This window comes from Corythoichthys intestinalis, chromosome 10 (assembly GCF_030265065.1).
Source record: "Corythoichthys intestinalis isolate RoL2023-P3 chromosome 10, ASM3026506v1, whole genome shotgun sequence".
NCBI lineage: Eukaryota > Metazoa > Chordata > Actinopteri > Syngnathiformes > Syngnathidae > Corythoichthys > Corythoichthys intestinalis.
Genome location: NC_080404.1, coordinates 31,785,065 through 31,803,704, shown reverse-complemented (window position 1 = coordinate 31,803,704; position 18,640 = coordinate 31,785,065). Strand labels below are relative to the sequence as shown.

Below are 18,640 nucleotides of genomic sequence, written 5' to 3'. Positions count from 1 at the left end.
ACTAAGCAACATTACTGACCCAGCTGACGGGTTGCTGCGGCAACGAAGGCGTCATCTAGCACGAGTAGTGTTTGACGTCATACAATTGCGACAGTGTCAACAAACATGCAACATGCGAGAAAGTATCTACAAGGTAGGGAACCAACATTACTATACTATTATATAAGCCAGTATACGGCAGTTTACCTAGCTAATAAACACTGATATTACTTTGGTGCAGCGTTTTCAAGCACAAGCAGTGGGCGAACGCTGGGCACAATTGTCCCAAAGAATCCTGTCTAATAATTCTTAAAGCGGGCACTTGTTTCGTCCTGCCCCACTTTTGTTGTTGTTATATATACTGCTGTTTTCCTCAGCATGCTCCATTCTTTTCAACCATTCTGCACTTCAATTCACACTCTTTACCGCTTTCAGTTTTCCGTCGCGGAGAGTGACATCATGGACAGTCAAATCCCATTTGAGCTGTTCAGATTGAGATGCATGTTATCCATATCAGATACAAAACTGCCTCACGTACGTGCTTCCCGTCCATCTCGCAAAAATTGGATTTTTGTGCTTTGTAACTGTTCAGGCTGCAGTAGAAATATTAGATTTTGGCTGCCAGTCTGAACAAGGCCAAATTGTTCCACTGTCTTGGCCTTCTTTGTCTCCCCATCCACTTTATGATGCGCCGAATGTTCTTTAAAGGTGAAAGATATGGACTGCAGGCTGGCAATTTCTATACCCAGATTCTTTTCCTACGCAGATATGGTTTTGTAATTAAAGCTGTGTGTGGTCTCGCATTATCATGTTGAAAAATGAAAGGTCTTCACTGAAAGAGACAACGTCTGGTTGGGAGCATATGTTGTTCTAGAACTTCAATATACATTTTATAAATTGATGGTGCCTTTCCTGATGTGTAAGCCGCCCATGCCACATGCACTCATGAAATGAATACAGGCTTCTGAAAAAAAAAAAAAAAAAGGGTTGTCCTTGTCCTATTTAGTCCGGAATACTTTGCATCACAGTTTTACATAAAAACTTGAAACGTCATTCATCTGACCACTGAACAATTCCCCACTTTGACACACTACATTTTAACACGTAGGCTAGGAGTGGGAACCTCTTGTTACCTCACAATACGATACGATTTGCGATACAAAGCTCACGATAACGATGATCTGACGATATGGCGATACAACGATTATCGATACATTGGTCAGGAAATCCTTCTAGGATATTCTACAAACAACTAATAAACAGAAAAACAAGCTTCTGCCGTGAATTGGAATGGGTTTATCACTAGTAAACGTCCAATCCATTTGAACTGGGAGGGTGGCAGCGAATGAACTGAACGAACGTTCATTCGCTGCCACCCTCCCACTTCAAACGGATTGAACGCCTATGGGCGTCAGTGGCAGCCAACACCAGGCAATGAGGTCATTTTGGGCCATTTAAGGTCATTTGCCTGTTGATTTTCATTTACGCCGTGTTGATTTTGGGGTATTTTATGGGTCACTTCCTGTTTATTTTAAGTTACAGAACAGGAAATGACCTGGGAATTACCCAAATGAATAGGCAGTGACTCAACAGGAAATTACCTGTAAATGAACAGCAAGTGACCTGTAAATGCCCCGAAAATCGGACAAAATGACTGCGAATCCTCTGGTTTCGAATTAGTGCTGCAACGATTAATCGATTAACTCGAGTATTCGATTAGAAAAAAAGATTCAAATTAAATTTTGCTGCTTCGAATATTCGTTTGATTAAAGTGGCGTTGTAATGGTTTGTTTTGAAAGTGTTTGCATTTATTTTTATTGGATTTGGGTGGATACACAGCCCTCTAGTCTATTTCACATGGCGGAATCCATCTGCTCTCTGCTAAGACCAACATAAGCGTTTGTTTGAGCTAATGATTTTTTTGAATGCATTCCTAATTTAGTTTAAAGGTATATTTAGTCATTTTTTTGTGGGACTATGTGACTGGGCCATTTGTTTAGAGCATTGTAAAAAGGCTTATTATTTTATAGCATTTAAGCTAGCAGACTTTTGCAATGTAAATTAGCAAATTGTTCTTTTGTTGTACATAAATCTTTTTGTTTTCTTTTTTTTTACATACTGTGTGAGCCTCAGCTCAGGTATTTTAATTTTTTATGTTCCTTATCCGATTACTCGATTATTCGAACTAAATCGTTCATCGATTAATCGACTACTAAAATAATCGATAACTGCAGCCCTATTTCGAATGAAGGAACGTTCCCAGTCTAAATGGATTGGAGCACAGTCAATGGCAGCCTGAGAGTTACCTGAGACACGCTTATGAAGATGAAGATTTTGGTAGCAACTTTGACACCTTTTTAAAACGATATCTCGATTCTTGGCAGGAGCATATTGATAAACGTTTGGGATACAAAGTATCACGATACATCACCATTTCGATATATTGTCACTAGGGGTGTGACAAAATATATATCGTGATACTTTGTATTCCAAAAGGTTATCGATATGCTCCTGCAAGAATCGAAATATCATTTTGAAAAGATGTCAATGTCTAGAAAAAAAAAACAAACAAAAAAACAAGTTGCTACCAAATCCCACCATAATAGTATCTCAGTTAACTCTAAGGCTGCCTTGACGGTGCTCGACACCCAATCCATTTAGACTGGGAACGTTCGTTCATTCACAGTCATTCACAGTTGTTTTTAGAATATCCTAGAATGATTTCCTGACCAATGTATCGATAATCGTTGTATCACCAAATTGTCAGATCATGGTGAGCTTTGTATCGCAAACCATATCGTATCGTGAGGTACCAAGAGGTTCCCACTCCTAATTGTCACACCCCTAACGTAGGCTATATTCCATGAAGCCGGTCGTACATAACTGGCCGTGCAGCCACTTTTGCATGATATAGTTGTGTTGGAAATGTTGCACTGAGCTGACTGGTCTTTTTTTTTTTTTTTTTTTGTAAAGGTAAGCCAAACTTTTGAGCACCGCCGCACCATGTCCATGGTTGTAATCAAGTTGCAATGCAGAAAAACGCGCTTCTTGTGGCTTCCTCTTCGTGGTTTTCGGCAGCATTTTTTTCCCGCTTCGCGGTCAGAGCATCAAAACGTGAAATCGAAATTTAACAATTCGAACGGTTCCGGGAGAACCGGAGTGATAGAACCGGGTCCCATCGATGCTCAATGCTCAATGCCCAACTCTAGTTGGTGCACGTAAGATAATAAAAATAATGAAGCGTAGGGCTGCAGCTAATGATTATTTTTTATAATCGATTAATCCAACGATCAATTAAACGATTAATTGATACATGTCAATTTTTCAATTACCTTCACAATTTAACTTGAAGTTGTTATAGGCATGTTATAAGTAGCAATGAAGACAAATTGATGATTAATAAGGGTTTCACCTAAGAATTTTTGAAGCTGTGGTGGTGGTGGGCTGCATTGGAGCTGGACAGTGTGCTGTGGCCAAAATTACAGTAGCCATCATGGGTTAAACCGTCCATCTTAAGACATGCCTGTGTATGATAAAGACTTACTGAACAAATTCATGTTTCTTTTTGCCAGCAACACAAATCCTTCACTTAAGTTCAGTGGCGTTAACACTCCCATTTCATTTTCTTGCATCTCACGTTGTAAGACTGTCCAGAGGGGGAAGAATAAGAAAGTGTTTTTACTTCACTGTGAACTGAAAGGTGAAATGATGATAAACTTGAACTTTTCAGGGCTTCGAAGCCCAAGGCGAGGTCTGAACTACCGGAACGTTTCAAAGAACTCCCAGAACACATTTATTTTTCTCCACTTTTCTCTATTGCTTATGCCTCGTCACTGACCTTTCTCTTTGCCGCTGCTAAGCTCTCTCTTAGCCACCTTTTTCTCTCAATTGTAGTTAAGCTGTCTTTGCCCTTGTCTTTTTTTTCCCAGTATCGTGTATGTGTCTCGCTCGCAGGTGGCTGAGAGGTGGCCTAGAACTGAATGTGGACACTTCTTTTGTTTAGTCTCTGGCAAATATAAGCCCCTGGCCTTGGAATGGGGTTGCATGTCTGATAAACACATAATTCTTTGCTTAAACTGCTTTTCCTTTCTGAGCATACTTATAAGTCAGTTTTTTTTCTTACAGTTATCAAGTTAAAAGTGGTTTGTGTAAAATTTGGAAATTATTTTCAACGAAAACTGAACATAAACCCTCACAAATGTCATTTCGCTTACAAATTAGGTGCTCAGTTAAATTAATAAAATCAACTCTTATGTTGCCGTGCTTTGACAGAGAAACTGAATCAGAATGTTTTTCATTGAAACACAAATTGCTCTCTGAGTGTTAATTATGTTTCCCTATCATGTGTTAGACCCTCCAGGCATGTCAACTAGTGAACCAATACTCATTCAACCTGAACGCCAGCCCCTCTAGTCATGACCTCTCAATTTGGCGGCGAAGAGCTTTTATAATTGTTGCATATGCATCAGGTGCTCACATGCTAATTCGACGGAGAAGATCATTAGGTTCAATGATTTCAATTGGTGCTCGTGACCCTCACCGCACAAAAATGAGGCAAATTAATCAGACAAGAATTATTCTGAGGGTATTCTTTAAAGATGTCTAACTATGCATTATTAGCATGTTGACTATAGTTTTAGTCCTTATGGTGACGCACTTTAATGTGATACTTTTGGCTTCTTCAGTCTATTCTAGGGGTGTGCCATCTTCGGTACCCCACAATTCGATTCGATTACGATTCAGGGTGCTACAATTCGATTATTGAACGATGATCATGGTATTGACTAGGGTTGTTCCGATCATGTTTTTTTTGCTCCCGATCTGATCCCGATCGTTTTAGTTTGAGTATCTGCCGATCCCGATATTTCCCAATCCGATTGCTTTTTTTTGCTCCCGATTCAATTCCAATCATTCCCGATAATTTTTCCTGATCATATACATTTTGGCAATGCATTAAGAAAAACAATGACTAAAACTCGGACGAATATATACATACAACATACAGTACACAAGTACTGTATTTGTTTATTATGACAATAAATTCTCAAGATGGCATTTACATTATTAACATTCTTTCTGTGAGAGGTATCCACGGATTTGTTGAGCTTTCATTAAATGATACTGCAGGCATGCCCCAATGCATGATGGGAAGTGAAACCATTATGGATAGAAAGACTTGTGACTTTATGTATTGTAACTAAATATTGCCATCTAGTGTATTTGATGAGCTTTCAGTAAATGATACTGCAGGCATGCCCCAATGCATGATGGGAGTGGAACCATGATGGGAAGTAAAACCATGACTGTGCGTCCTGCTATCAATGGATATATCTTCTCTGCTGTGGGAATTAACTTAAGGTGTAAAGACAAATATCTATTGCCACCTTAGGTTTGCAAGGTATTAGCAAATATAAGAAAGGCTTCAAAGGCTGCCAAAGTTCACTCTACTCAGGTTGCGCTGCCTTTTATCTCCTTATAAAGGTAAAAGGGTGTCATTACAGATTGAGCGTGGCATTGAGTGAGAGGATCGTGCAGCGGAGCTTTTGATATCGTTAAATATTTCAACGTGACACATTTTTTAATAAATTAATTGCCACCGATAATGGGATATTTTTGATAACCCTACATTAAGCCCAAACTAAAGACTCCGGATGAGTGTAATATATTATGTCTGTAACATTAAATACAATAAGAAAACGATGTAATTAAAATATATATGTATTAAAAAAATGCATGGCCGATATTGTTTTGCCGATTCCGATACTTTGAAAATGACGTGATCGGACCCGTCTTATTGACGATGATCACGGTTATCATGATTATCGTTGCATTGCACATTACTATTAATAAAGTAGCCAAACAAATTTATGTCCATTATTTATTTAAAATATCCTAATGATTCAACAGGAACGATGGAAATATGAAGCTGCCCTGAAACGTTTTTTTTTTTTTTTTTTAATACAAGAAAGTGCTAAAACATTAACCATTTTAAAGGCAGTACTTAATTCTCAACATGCCCTTACAACACACAGCTGACCTTGAGATACTCTTTTTCACAAGAAGGTGCAAAAACATTAGCTGTTTCAAAGGCAGTCCTAACTTCTCTCAACAATACAATAAAATTTACACTGGTGGAATGAATTCCACATTTTCTGGAAACAAACAAAGTGTCTTTAGAAATATGACCATAACCAATATACTTTGTTTTCACAGATTTCTGTACTATTTCGCATGTTTGTAGTGTTACCGCTATACTTAATCCTGGTTTTAGACGTTCTGCAACTGGTGTAACTTATGCACACCTCCAAACAACGCAAAACTTGACATGGAAATATATGTTAGCAAAGTCGCTAATTAGCATAGCGCTCAGCGCTAACTAGTAACATCTCAAAAACAACGACAATAAAGGCTAAACAGTTGCCTGGGACACCAGACTCACCGCTGTTCCAGCTTTTGAGTCTGGCTACCATTCAGCGGATACAATTTCCAGGGCGGAGCAAGCCACAGCAAACAGACAGCGGAGTGGACCAATCAGCGACGGGCAGACGTGACGTCAGTAAAACGACGAGGGCAGGACGAGGGACTTGCGCGCGGAAGTAAACATACGAGGAGAGCGGAGTTTATTCAACATGGCTAGCGCGAGACAGACTGTTGTCAATGACTCATGTCGATGTGTTTTTGGTAATTTAAAACTGATTTTACCGTGGATTGGAACATATTCTCGGCTCTCCTGTTCACCGTCTGTGTTGTTGTGGAGACGACTTCCGACGCGCAAGAGTGACGTTGCTTGTCATGCAAATAAACGAATCTGATTTGTCGATTGATTTTGTACCTGCTCGAGAGGCCGTTAATGGGCTGGTTCCCAGACTGTTCTCTCAGTGTTTGAAAAATACAGGGAGAACAGTCTGGCCGTGCCAGGCAAGCTAAACAGTACAAGAGGGTTCGTGTACTCACCTCTGGTAGACGGACACGGGACTTACCAAAACACTAGGGACTTTTTCCAATTAACACGACTTGAAACTACTGCTGGACAACTGAAAGACAAGGAGCAATGAACTATCTCTCTTCCCCTCTCACTCTAAAAAATAACGTGCGCACAGAAGCGCGACTGCCGGGTGCCTGCCTGTCTCATACACACATTTATTTTCCAGTCTTTTGAAAAGGAGTAAATCTCTCGCTCAGTAACCGGCAGCATCCATCATAACGTTGTGCGTGCGTCAGTTAAAGGTGTCCGGGCGGCAGACATGTCTTGAATTTTCTTCCGCTACGAGCGGCTGTCATAAAGTTATTTGGGAAAAATCATTGTTTTTGAACCTTCATGAATCGTAATCGAATCGTCACGTGTCAAATCACGATGCATCTAATCATCGATTTTTTTGGAACTCCCTTGGTCTATTCTTTTTTTTTTTTTTTAAACACAGTTTGCTACAAGGTGTATGGGGCAGCCTCTGACATTGGAATTTTTGACCCAAATTAGGTTCCCCGTGACCTCAGCAAGACATGGCATGACCAGGAAATATAATTCATTAGTTTAATTGAGTGGATGAAAATGGTTATTACTCTCAGATGTATTTCAGTGAACGTGTAATAGGAGACAAGTGTTACAGATATTATTATGCAAAGGAGAAAAAAAAATCCTAAAGACTGGCTAATTAAGTTATCATTAAAACTGCTATATGAAGTTTGTCACTTTTTTACTCGCAACTGCCACCTCCAGCCGAAAGCGTAACTGCACCCTCTGTGTTAATAAGCTTGTGCATAGCGCGCATGTTTGTATGAGAACGAACATAAAGCAACAGTTGTTGCATTTGCGGCCCTGGTTACAAATGGGAAGATATGACTTCAACTGAGGTAAGAAAAAACATTTATATTTGGTAGGGCTGTCAAACGATTAAAATGTTTAATCGAGTTAATCACAGCTTAAAAATTAAAATCACAATTCAAACCATCTCTAAAATATGCCATATTTTTCTGTAAATTATTGTTGGAATGGAAAGATAAGACACAAGACGGCATACTTCAACATACTTTATATAAGTACTGTATTTGTTTATTATAACAATAAATAAATCCACAAGATGGCATTAACATTTATGTGTATTTTGCATAGCTATTTGATTGGGAATGCCAGTTCTCTTTGCATTGAGTGCTTTTCTTTTTGTGAACATTATTTTTTTGAGAGATAGGAATATGATTTTTGTTGTGCTTTCACTAAATGATACTGTAGCGACTTAACTGTTCCGCCCAAATGCATGATGGGTGGCCTACCATGACTGTCTGTGGTGGCTGCAAATGGTATACAGTATGTTTTGAGTTGTGTTCAATTAGGCATGTTAAGAAAAAGATCATCTCCTGCTCCGCCCAAATGCATGATGGGAAGTTGGGCAACCATGACTGTTATTAGTGGCTGTCAAAGCTTAAGCCAATAAAAGGTGCGGTCCAATGAATGACTGTGTCCACTCGCATTTCTCTGCCTTTTTGCTCTCAATGTGCTAAAACGGTGTCATTGTAAACTGTTTGTGGCACCGCATGAACGGGTTGTTCCGTCCTTGCGTCAAATATTTTAACGTGATTAATTTTAAAAAATGAACTACCGCGCGTTAACGCGATAAATTTGACAGCCCTAATATTTGGAAGTGTCCTATGAATGTAGAGAGGGTATATTTGAGTTGACATTATTTTCCAATGTTTTCAAAAGCAAATTGAAGTTTTGAAGGACAGAGTAGTCAAGAGACAGATGATTGAAAAGCCTTTTGCCCATCAGATCAGCACCAGAGATGTAAAAACTGCAAATGTGTTTGTTTACTGTTCGTAACAGGTCTTCAGTAGGGTTGGGCATCAGTTGAAATTGAACGATTCCAATTCCACGTTTCGATTCCGGTTCCGAACGATTCTTTTAAGTGGCAAGGTAAAAAAATTTGCATAGTTTATATTAATGTCTTCTCGATGATTTCTTTAAATATGAACTTCTCACAGGGCTATTTTTAACTTGAATATATAAATCTCAGTATTTGAACTTGAATATAATGAAGTTTCTTTCTACAGGAGTGTACATTCACAACAATATTTATTTTTCCAAAGCTCACAGAGAAAACTTTTACACATATTCTTTTGCTATACATGTACCTTAGCTGTTAACTACTACGAAGCATTAGTATAAATTCGTCTATGGATTTTAATTTGATGATTTAAAAAAACTTTTTTTTTTACTGTTGATTTTAATGGAGGCGGCAACGTTTACTTAAAGTACTTAGCTGCTTATATAAGGTATATAGACTGGGAAGTCCACTGCTTTAAGATGGCGGCTGTTCACTTGCACCGGCCAGTCTGTCATTTCACATCTAGTTCTTTATACATGTGATATCTACCGTAGCTCAGTGTAATAATATGACTTATTCTCGTACTGTACCATCCGACCAATCGATCGACCGTCCATCCGTCCGTCCGTCCGTCCAACCAACCTACCAACCCACTGCTGCTTGATCCGGGGTCCCCGGGGACAGACGTAATTTATTGTAGTGATGCACGATAACACATTTTTCAACCGATAACCGATAATTTCCTCCTCGTTCCAACCGATAATGTTAAGCCGATAATTCTATTAAAAGATGATGTAAAATTTTTAAGTTTACACAAGAGAAAATATTACTGTGCAAGAATATAATTTATTGCTCTTTTTTTAAACATCTAATGTGAACAAGTAGTAAATTCCAACATCTAAGTAATGACAGACTGTCTGAAATTGTGTAATGGTAAATTTTTGGCAACAATTACTTGACCTTTTTTTTTTTTTTTTTAGATGTATGGGTTTAATAAGAACAAATGGCAATATTTACGTACTTCAAGTAAGTGGAATAATCTGGTGTAATAATCTGTTATCTGTTAACTAGTCTTTACTCTTTAACACTCAAAACAAGATGGGGAAAATTGTTTGACTAGATTTAAGAAGAATGATCTGATTAAGACGTCATAAATTTACAGCGTACTGAATGCTTCACTGACTGGGTGGCCTCTTTGTGTAGTTTGGTCACGGTGCATGTTGAAATTATCATCTAACCACTGTGCCGTCATGCTTACTTGACATTACTTGTCCAAATGTCCGTGATGATATTGATGTGCTCGGCATGTTTTTCACGAAGAATGGTGGTCGTATAAACTGCATTATTTTTTTTTTTTATCCAAGGCTTGGGCTCTTGAGTCACTTCGGTAAAAAAACGTCTCTCGTCCGACATCCCCTCCCGCCTCTGCCCTTCATTCCGTCTGGCCGCCAAATAAGCAAATTAGCATGCTCAATGAGTTAAACCGGAAATGAGTGGCGACGGCAGCTACGTGCGTACCAGATATCCGCCCGTCCCGGCCAGCTCGCCGCGGCGTATTCAGGGCCTAGCTCTGCTCCGGATAGATGTGCGTGCCTCCCTTCCCGCACGCCGTGGGGGAACGCTCAAGAGACCGCGGTGTTCGCCAGAGGTCCCGCTGCCGAGGAACCGGGCTCGGCCCAACTGCCGATGTTTATATGATGTTTTTTTTTTTTTTTTTTTTTACATTCTGGTTGACAGCCTTTTGTGAGTAATGCTCTATATTAAATTCATGATTTTATATTATTCGACTGCTAATTATTAAAGTTGCACCGATACCGATACCAGTATCGGCAGGGGGCGCCGATCCGGCCCGAATTGGTGGTATCGGCATCGACGAGCACCATCATTTAGAGCGCCGATACCATCTACTGGCGTCACTTGAGCGCAAATGAACTGTCTTTCCCACGTGAGCTAACTTCCCAAATCTCTATGCGTGACATTTGTATGTATTTGTCTCGAATTCACAATACGATAGTATCATCTTCTTCTTCAATATTCCAGATGTTCACTACAACGCATATCCGAGATGTTACGCTGCTTTTCTAACATGGCATTCACAAACGATTAGCATGCGTAAGCTAACGCCCGCTGCTGGAGCGACGATGGGATCAGAAAGGTTAAGACCATGAGAGACTAAGCAAACTCATGGTTTCATGATGAACAATGAGTGGCAACTTAAGAGCGCCGTACTTCAAACTCGTCCTGTTTATGAAAGTCGATTCTCATATGCTGGTGTTGTGCAGTAATGAGCAGAAGTGACTTCTGTGGCCAGAAAACACTCAAGCGGCGCAGCGCGCACACTAGATATCATCAGATAGCAACCTAGATGTCCTATGTTAGATCCCATGCTAACTCTCGCGCGCACACACTAGATATCATCAAATAGCAACCTAGATGTGCTACGTTAGATCCCATGCCATTAGCTGCGTGAGCCCAGAGCGACGCCATATTGTCCATTGATGAATTAGAAACCGCCATGACTGAATGGAAGTTAAGCAGGCCAAATCAATCCATACCAGTGACTGTAGATAATGCTGCAAATACTGTTAATTCAGCACATGTTACAGATGGACTCGGACCACAAATAGGATGTTTTGCTTATATGGTAAATATAGCTGCTAAGAGAGCTGCAGCAATGAACAGTGTGCCCCACTTTACAAACAGTAAAGATTGTTCTCAGCACTTATATACAAATTTTTTTCAGATCAGTAAGAAGTGGGCACATAAATATTATGCATTAAAATGCTTGTTTATATGATGGCACTGTTATTTTTGCTTGTTAGCAAAAAATAAATAAATAAAATAATAATAACAGTTGTATTTTCTGTTTCAGAGCATTAAATGTATTGAATTGTATCGAAAATCGTACCGAACCGTGACTTAACTGTATCGTTGCTTCCCTTATACATATATATTTATTTATTTATACATTTATTTATTTTTGCAAACAGTGGTATTGGAATGGTATCGGTATCGGCATCGGCAGATACTGCACAGCCAGGTATCTGTATCGGTATCGGGCCCAAAAAGTGGTATCGGTGCAACACTACTAATTATTACGTATTTTTTTAATTCCAGCATTTAATTTTTTAAATATTTAAATGGACAGTGCTTGATGCAATCCAAGTCGTCCTTTAGCAGACTCATGTTCATACAGGAAAAACTCGGTTGCCTTGGCACAGACCCTCATACAAATTCCATATGGCGGAAAACACTCAGGTGACTTGAAGTTCCGCTCTGAGACCCCCAATTTAGCCAACTTTCAAAATTGTCCGATTTGCATGTGTGATACATCATTGGAAAGCTTAAAATCTCAATTTTCTGGAGGAATAAAAATTTTGAACAGGAGGGCATTTTTAAAAAAAAATTTTGTTTAAACAGCAAAACCTCATCTGAAGGCGAGAGCACGCGAGAGCAGAATTACAGACGCCATGACTTTAACGAGGTATTATCGAGTGCTTACCTTGTTTTGATCCAAAAACTCCATGTAGCATGTATCACTGAGTGTCAAGACGCAGCTGTGAATGGCCACAGCTGGATTTTTGGGGGATTTTATGGGTGAAACATGGTAATTTAACAGGGGTCGCGATGCAGAAGTCGGAGACATCAAGGAGTGGTCGAGAGTTTCTTTTTCATATATTTACCCTTTTAATCTTAAAAATTTTTCTATTTTTCTATCATCTAAAATATCGGAGAAAATGCGACGGTAACAAAAAAAAAATACAATTAAGCATTAACATTTTTTTCATTGTGACATAATTTGTGTAACAGTTTAAAATATGCGAGTGAATAATTTTTTTAAAGTCCTTTTTTTTTTTAAACGAAATATGAGACATCAGTTAATGATTCTAAACTAAAAACGACAGACATTTTGAATAATAAATATAATTACCTTCGTTTTATGGCTGGGTTGAAACAAAAGTGGTTGCACGACGTCTGTAAACGGGGATTTTCAGGGTAAAAGGGACAAATTAAAAATAGTTTCACTGCGTTCTCGCGGCGGCCACGTTATCGCGCCGTTGACGTTTTGTCCTACCGTGTTGGTCCTCATTATAGTAGGGAAGACGGAGTAAATATAATTTACACAAAGAAACGATAACCCGGTCGACTCACAGCCTCGAAAAGTAAGGGTTACATTACGTCAGAAACTCGTTCGGTACGCATCCGTTCCGAAACAAATTAAAAATAGTTCGGGGGATTCATGCGCCATGAATCTGCTATGGAATCATATAGACATGTTGTTCTATCAGACACAACAGTTGTTTTGGCTTCAAATACAGCAGTTTCTTTTAAAGAGGAGTGCAAGAGCAGAAACTGCTTTTTCAGTCTTGTCTTTGTTTTCCGCCATATGTTAAATGGGTCATCTTGCATTGCCAAACCATAATGTGTACAAATTGATAGTAGCAAAACAACACCTCAGCAGCAAATTCTAAAATATTGCAATGCTCATACTACCTTTATTTAATCCCAATAAACAGAGCTGCATCATAAGGCTGTCCGTGTTATTAAATGATGCTGTGGAGAAAGTAAATTGCCAATTACTCCGGTTGAGATTTTAATGGCAGGACTTTGCTCGAGTTCATTATAAGTAAAAAGCTGTACGGGGAGAAGGAGGGCCGCTAGCCTCGATGAGTTTGTCTGCAGTGTGCGATAATGTCGCCGTTATGCGTTTTGTCTTTGACTTACGCATTATAATAAAATGTGCTTTAGACAGAGTCTGCAGTTAAATGGGCCGCAGTCACCATCTGTTTAGAGTTGATGTGAAGAAAAGTCAGAGAAAGTAAGTCAGAGGGAGGGACATAAGGGATCCACTAATTCTGGTGTTTGTTGATGTGATGATGTGTCACTACAATTTGAAACCTAAAAGGGCTGTAGAATAAATGTACTGGTCACAAAAACCTTTTTTTTAAATTAAGCCCCGTAGACAGCAATCACAGACTCAATTAAGGCTGCAACAACTAATCCATTAAATCAATGAATACATTTATTGCTAACTAATTTGAGAATCGATTTTGCCCGGTTTGGGTCCTTGTTTGTAGGTAAAGTGAGGCTGCGCGTGCGTGCCAGTGATTAGAACAATTCAGATAGAGTTCACTGCTGCAACTGCTGCTGCAACTACTGCTGCTGCTATTGGGTAGCTGAATCGATAATATTACTAAGTGTCGATAGTTAGATTGTCTTTTATGTTGTTAGATCCAGTGTGCCTTAGTCAGAGGTGAGTATATGAAGCCAGTGGTATTGTTTGTATTCTTTGTTGATTAGACGTTACTACTTAGCATGGAGTGCTAAGATAGTTAGCAATTATGCTAATTAGTCTCTTAAGTGCCTTTTTGTATTGTGTTTTGGAGAAGCATATTAGCACTTGAGTTATTGTTAGATACTAAAGTTGTCTCATTTATTTTCATAAAGAAACCACACAAATAACCACTTCATATAACACCTTAGTCTCCTCCCATTCAAACTGTAAATTGTGATACAAGAGAGTGTGCTTTAAAATTGGATTTGGATTGTATTTAAGAACAACTGTTTGATAAAGAAAACTGATTCATTGCAGTCTGCCCCCTCCTTATTCAATTTTGTTGTTTAGTTTGTATGAAGAAATGAGTCTTCGACACAATTTATATCAGCGCTTCGCCCACAAGAAATAAAATCACTTTTTTTTTTATTTGAATGAACAGGATTTTTGTCTGATTTGAGATCTGAGAAATTATTTTAATGTTTTATACTCAAAACCTTTATTAAAAACTTGAATACGTTTTATGTACTTAAAACAGTTTAGACTATAAAATGTTATTTTTTTTAAGGGAAATTGTCATCCATTTTGTCCTTATTGTCACTTACAACATTCCAAAAAACAACTTCAAGTTAAATTTGACGGTAATTGACAAAAAAGTGACATTTATCCGATTAATCAATTGATTCTTTAAACATGCCAAAGAGTCAATCCTCTTGAACATTGTCAAAGACATGGTGCCCATTAATACTGTATGCTAAAAAAGCCGAGGTATGTATTGGAAAAATTATTACTTTGAGACTTCCAAACCAGAAATTTTTAGACAGAGGTCATCTAGCCTTATCTGGACAACATGAGAAAAGGGTGTTCGTGAGATGGACCAGCCGAGCCATGCATTTTGACAGTTCAATTTACTATGTCAGCTTATTTCTGTGGAAGTTGATGTTAGTTGAGGGTCGGAAAAAAACAATTTTAAAAAAAGGTGCACAATGTAGGATTGATGGCCAAAAATGGTACTGCAACAAGATCAAAATATTGACTAGCACAAAATGACACACATTGAAGAACCTTCAGGAAAAGATCTTTAGGTGAGAAGCGCCGATTCCTCTGCAGAACTCTTATTCTAAATTTTTATGCAAGATGTTTTCAATTTAGTAATACCAACATTTTGTAATGATGATTGAAAGAGCCGTGATACGAGGTCCAAGTTAGTTTATGTCACCATGATTGAAGTGAGGGAGGGCTACTTTTTTCAATGTATAAGCACACTGGCAAAGAAATATATAATTTAGTAATGCATTGACAACATCCACAAAGACTATTTTATTGCTCCATTCATTTTAGTTTCAATTACCGACTAAATACATACACGGATTACACGCGTAAAGACTTTATCTTAGACCCGGTGAATGGATCTACATGCTAAATAACGTAGCACCGGCAGATCACCAGTCAATGGATCCACATGCTAAATAACATAGCACAACCAGGCTTGTTGTCTTGAATCCTTTGAGATTTTTTTTGTGCTTGAGTGGGTAGACATAATTCAGACTGTTTGTCAGAGTTGGCGTAGCCTTAGTTTATGGCATACAGAGCTGTGGCAACCCGGATGAAGACTGGAAACTGGTCTCGTGATTGGCTGATGATGAACATGGCAGCAAAACAGGAACAAATTTGCAATGCGCAAATTGTCTTTTAAAATGGGAAAATATCTGCTTAACCATTGAGAACCGTTTTAGAAGTATTTCCAAAACATGTTTCTTTAATGTCTGTTGAAATATTGTGGTCATTTCATGAATAATTGGAGTGCAAATCCAAGATTGTGTACCTTTTTTCAGCTGTTTTGACGTACCATATGCACTTCTCATGCCAAGCATTTAAATACTACCAGTTCAAAGTTTCAGCTACCTTTTTGTCCACCATATTGTCTAGCTTTTCTGACCTATCCAACCCATTCAAGCAAATAATTGAATGGATTTATTGTTACATCTTAGATGGTGTGTAAGTGATACGACAGACGGATGTTGCAAAGCTGAAATGCAGCAGAAGATACAGTAAAAATCAGTAGTTTGAACTGCAGCTTAACATGCCTCATGGAGTCCCCAATTCGCTCCTTTAAGGAGAGGCGAGAAATGTAAACGCGGCTTCACCCTGCTGCCTCCTCTTTCTGCTACGTTGCACTTTTTGGGGCATAAATCATCACCTCTTAAGCAGTCGCTTTGTGATGTTGCTGCAGTATTCTTTTGCAACATGTTGACTAGCGTAACCTCCCTGCGACACATGATGAACTGCATAGTGTCAACACTGGGCTGAGAGTTTGAGCTTAATCAATAGGGTACTATAAAGTCAGTAGCTTGTAAATTTAGCATGGTGAGAGGCACAAACAATCAGGATGTAAAGATTAAATTGCTACATGTTTCTCCTCACTCCTGTGTGTTGCTCATATAAGTGAAAGAATCTTTCATTTTTAGAGGATGCGCTCGGTAATCTAAACCATGTGGTGGTAGATTGTCCGAGGCAATGTTTCCTCATTGTCAAATGAAATTCACAAAGGAAATATGAATTCCTCATCCTAAATATCCATGAATTAAATATTAATTCTTATTGATTACGTAATGTCATTTGTTAAGATAAGTGTAACTTAATAAAGATTAGTGGAAAATCAAATTGCTAACCCACTGAGGGCTGAACACTAGATAAAAAAAAAATGCTGTTGAATTGGCTGTTAAATTGAATCTCAATCGCCCATTAACTCCTTTGCTGTTTCTCAACTCTAGTCTGGATGCACTCATTAAAAACTAAATAAAATGCCTACAAATATAACACATCTCAGCTCTCAATGAATAAAATATGAACCATTATGGTCTTTTTATATGTTTGAAATGATTTATAAATACTCTTCCATCAGAAACATTAAGGTTTTCATCCTAAAGAGTCGCAGTGTTCAAATTACGACCCGCAACTGCGGCCCACTGCGCAGTTTTTTTGGCCCGCAGGAAATTATGAAAATATCATTGAAAATGGCACGCGCAAGATGCTTAAGGCTAATTAAGGCTAATGGCCTTAAACGTGTAATTAGTTGGACTATACGGCATGTCAGCTAGACTAGTATGCCTATTATTCAGATTAGTTGTTAGACGGATAATGTAGGCGGGTTATGTTACCCGCCGCTTATGCGTTGCCTCATATAGACTGCTGTCTCCGTACAACATTCGGATACTCAGGAAGGGACGTCATGCCGTTGCTATTTTTAGTGCGGCATGACAGCATCGTAAACAGTGGAGGCGAACGATCACGACCTGGCATTCATGCGCCTCTTTTCTTTTACACACATTTTTCTTGAACCTTCAAACGACGTCTCAATAATATGCTTCAATTCAGTGCCCATTTGGGGTCCTTTCATCGCGGATGAGGTAAAGATGAGCTCGTCTCCTGAGTTGTCTCGGATCAGCCAGCTGCGGGGCTGGTGCCTCCGAACTCAATGCCGACCGAACATCAGTTCTGTATATACTGTAAAAATGCGTAGAGGAAAATTAAACCCCGAAAAGTGACCTGCGTGGTACCCCCAGTCAAAGAGGCGCGCGATCATTTTTTTTTTCCCCAAGACATTTCTGCCTGTCAAAACGGTCACCACTTTCAGGATCAACACGGTTATGCACAAGCAGTCCTCGTTGCGGCTTCCAGGAAATATACGCAGTGCCACACTATATGCTTCTGTTTATTTTCCAAGTAGTGAGAGCGCAACTGAGCATCGATTGTAGCAAGCCAAGTAATGATGTCAGGCTTTCGTAAAGATTTATTTTAATCACAACTCACCGCCTGCTCGTAAAAGCCGAGCGTGCTCTCCCTTCACTCTCGCTCCTGCGTGATGCGTTCAATTGCGTTCACGAAAAAAACAGCGATCACAAAATAATGACAGTCTAGAAGGTGTGTAGTAATTTCGAAATTTGCCACCGGCGAGTGATGAGTTTACGGTTCATAGGTAAACTGCGTCGGCGATGACTTAACATATGAGGCTGCTCCTTTCTACGAATGCGTAGTTCGCGCAAAATGCAGGCGTACCTTGCAGACGCGGGGGGGCCCTAAACGCACCTTACACGTAATATGGACAAGTATAAAAATAGTTGGCAAAATACCCTGGAGAAAATTATCTGTCCTAGTGTAGACGTAGCCTCAATTCAGCCTAAATTCTGTTCCACTTCTTAGCTTTAACACTAGATGGAGCTTGTCACTTTGAAAGTGCCTCCCAGTCAAAATGGATTGGACGTTTTGGGCCATCCATAGCCACGTTTACATGCTGACTTTTATTCATACCGATTCAAATCATTCCGAATGGAAATTTCAGATAAGCTGTTTACATGTCACTTCATCTATTCCGATCCAGCGTTTACATGTGACTGCCTTTATTCCGAAAGGACGTTTGACAACTGCCGTCTGACATGCGCAGAGTAATCAAAACAAAGCGTCACGTTGCAAAACATGGAGATCGATCGTCGGAGTGCTGCTGTTTTAACTTTAACCCGCTTGTTGTGTTTGTGGGGTTGTATCCGCTTCTGCTGTTTTGCTCTTT

The 18,640-nt window shown here is 39.2% G+C and overlaps 1 protein-coding gene across 4 annotated transcripts in view; it reads left to right on the top strand.

Moving 5' to 3' along the window:
* The window catches only part of ctbp2a (C-terminal binding protein 2a), a 146,072-nt gene that overhangs the window by 32,903 nt on the left and 94,529 nt on the right, over positions 1 to 18,640 (top strand). The window contains exon 1 of one of the 4 annotated variants that reach the window (XM_057847612.1): positions 81 to 133. The exons of the other annotated variants lie outside the window; for them this stretch is intronic. The gene's annotated coding sequence lies outside the window, so the exon portion shown is untranslated. Of the gene's footprint in view, positions 1 to 80; positions 134 to 18,640 lie in introns of those variants that run through there. 4 annotated transcript variants of the gene reach the window in all.